The following is a 3361-nucleotide window of genomic DNA, read 5'->3' as shown; positions in this document are numbered from 1 at the left end:
AGGGCGCCCGGGAGGCGGGGTCGAGTGTGGGGCGGGGCCAGGGCGCCCGGAGGCGGGGCCGGAGCGGGGCGGGGCCAGGCGCCCGGGAGGCGGGGCCGGAGCCGGGCGGGGCGGGGCCAGGGCGCCCGGGGGCGGGGCGTGAGGCTCGTGGGAGCGGCGGAACTCGATGGACTGGAGGCGGGGAGTCCCTCAGACCCTCGCCTTCTCTTTCTAGAGCCGTTCGTGCCTCACGCGCCTTCGGACGGTGCATTTCGCTCTTCAGCCAGCCTCCCCTCCGCCCCCCAGACCTGCTCACTCTCGACCAGACGCGTTTGCTCAAACCGCGTCTTCCCGGAGCTTCCTGCACCGTCTCTCAGGCTCGCAGACTGCACGCCTGGTCTTCAGAGCCACCTGGTGGAGCGTGCCTGAACTACCAGCGCTGTCTGAGCTCCAGAGGCCAACTGAGGGCCCCTACCCAAGGCTGGAACTTGAATCCCGGCCTCCCAACGCCTAAACACAGGTCCGCGCTCCACGCGATCGCAGTAACTGCAGCCTACATGAACGAAGCGAGCTAGCATCCCAGTTCTGGCCTCTTTCAAGTCTGACGTCCGCAGGAAGTACTTAGATGTCCTGAGCATCACTAAGAGAAGAGGCTACTGGGTACGTTGAGGTGGACACGGGTGTGCATTTTAGCTGGGCAGGAGTTTTAAGGAGCAGATGTGGGGTCTTATGGAGCGCCCAACAGGAGCCCAAAGTCCAGATGCAAACCGTTGGTTAGCTTTGTAACCTGCTTAAATTCCACAGCCCCTCTGTGGAGACCTACTTTAACTCTTAGCAAACTATGGCTCCTCTGTTAACACCTGCCTTTAGCATATGAGAAGCCATTTTGCCTCCAAGTAAGTCTCTATGGATTCACTTCTCAAACTTTGTATACTTTGTTATCTGGACACTCTAGGAAGTTCCCCAACCGCAGAACCAATCAAATAAAAGGTTGTTTAGAAACGCTTTGTCTAGTTAGCCAAGAGGATATAATGTTGCTCCCTATGCCTGGATACTTGGTTACATTTTTGTTTCCTGGTTGGTACTTAGTGGCGGTTTGTATCCTACACCTGGTTACAGTTTTGTTACCTGGTTGCGTTTTTTGTATAAAATGCCTGCCTTAGGAGCAGCCCAAGGTCATACATAGTCTGGCTTCCGCGTCTAGATGACGGCTCTTCCCTAAGAGTTAGCGAGGTTAAACACGCAGTGGGGAAGGTGGTCCGTGTGCTCGTTCTGGCCCTCTGGACCAGCTCACTCCTGTGAGAGCTGAAGAGGCTGAAGTCCTCCCGCAAGCTTCCATCCAGCACACCTTCAGCATTTTCTACTTCCCCTCACTCCGCCGAGCGGTGACACAACCCCACACATTCCAACACCACAGGAAACAGGCAACACAGACGGACAGACCCGCGCCTGGAATGAGCGATGCTTCCTGGTCTCGGCCACCACGCTCAGCTCTGATCCCTGTCTCTCTTCACCAACTGAACAGAGCAATCTTCCAAAAATGAGACCCGAGGTCTTGGCAAGATGCAACCCCGAGCTGGGGTAGACTAGATCTTATCGTGTTCCAGATGGCGGCCGCCAGACTGCGCAGGCAGAGGGTTTTGGTGGGCTTGGGGAGGATGACGGCACACACTGGAACTTTTTTTGCCTGCATGTATGTCTGTGCCCCATGTATGTTCCCGGTGCTTGAGAGGGCCAGAAGAGGGAACTGGAGTCACAGACAGTTGTGAGCTGCCATGTGAACCTGGAATGGAAGCCAGGTGCTCTGGAAGAGCAGCGGTGTTCAGTGCTGACACGGGTGTCACACATGAAGGATGCGTTCCCAGCTCCTGTGGCTGACCCCAGGGCCAGACTCCTGTAGCCCAGGCTGGTTCCCACCTGCTATGCAGCGGAGGCTGACTCGAACCCTGGCCCTCGCCCCTCTGCCACCTGAACACTGACTACAAGCGTGCTCATCGCGTCCCGCTTTATTTACCTATGTGCATTATGTCTCGTCCTTGCCACACATCTTCAAGGACTTTTGCGTTTTGTTTTGTTTTGTTTTGTTTTGCCACAAGCGAGGATGTCTCTGTGGGTTCCAAGGTAGGCAGTGAACCGATCAGCCTGAAGACAGGGCGAACTTAGTATTTTGAAAATATTCGGTATTAATTTCCACATACTATTTAACAGTACACCGATTTAATAGTCCTTAAACTAGCTTCACCTACAAGGAGAAGGGCTGAACTCTACACAAACTCCTGCAGACGGAAACGTGATCCTCTGGCCGCTCTAGGCTGCCTACCGCCAGCGGTTTAATTTACAGCGAGGGTTAGGGCTGGGGAGGCTGACGAGGAGCTGCCACCTGCTGGCCGAATGCGTTACGTCCCTCAGTCTACACCCCAAGACCGGTGAGGTCGGGTGCACGCAGGGCAAGCAGCCTCTTAGCGCAGGCCGAAGCTGGGCGGGACGAGGCTGTCCCGGGAAAGACGACGAGCAGAGCAGTGTGTGCCCTGGGACTGGGGTCGTGGTGGCGGTGGCGGGGTGGCCGGCTGAGGCGGACCGTGGAGTGGGTGCGGCAGCTCGGAGCTGCTCACACAGATGCAGGAACGCCCGACCCCAAACACGCGGCCGGGCCCCAGGTCGCCCGGCGATGGCGGAGGAGGGAAGGTTCACTTTCTGATTGGACCTCCCGAGGCCACGCCACGGTCCGTGATGCGCAGAGGCCACGCGTGGGTCTGCGGCCCCACTGCAGCCGGGGTCCGTGTTGGTGTCCAGGGCCCAGGTTAACGTCACAGGCCGCGCGGACGTCCTCGGTCCGTGCTGCAGTCCTGCGCCCCGCTGTCGCCAGGGGCCACACCCCCGGGGCCTTGTCTGGGTCCACCGCCCCGCTGCCGCGGGGAGCTGTGTTGGCCGCCGGTGCTGTTTCCAGAATCCACGAGGGCGCCCACGACGCCAGCTGCCGCCGACTGCACAGAGCAGGACGCTGCCTTGGCAGCGCCTCCGCCGTGCGCGGCTGCACCGTTGAGAAAGAGGGAGGTGGGAGGCTTCTCTGACAGCCCCTCCCTGCGCCCACCCCGCCAAAGTAACGGCCAAACAGGAAGCCGCGAGAGAACCCTCAGGAGGGCGAGAGAACCCTCAGGAGGGCGAGAGAACCCTCAGGAGCAGTGGCGAGCTGCGGCAGCTCTTCACCCTGACGGCTTCCTGCGTGTGGGTGGCCAAGGCCCTGCGTGGAGGAGAAGGTCCTGCGTGGAGGAGGCCCTGCGTGGTGGTGGTGGTGGAGGAGGAGGAGGCCCTGCGTGGAGGAGGAGGTCCTGCGTGGAGGAGGCCCTGCGTGGAGGAGGAGGAGGTCCTGTGTGGAGGAGGA

Source organism: Psammomys obesus, unplaced genomic scaffold, assembly GCF_907164565.1.
Source record: "Psammomys obesus unplaced genomic scaffold, mPsaObe1.curated_primary_1811, whole genome shotgun sequence".
NCBI lineage: Eukaryota > Metazoa > Chordata > Mammalia > Rodentia > Muridae > Psammomys > Psammomys obesus.
Note: the sequence above shows the minus strand (reverse complement) of the source record.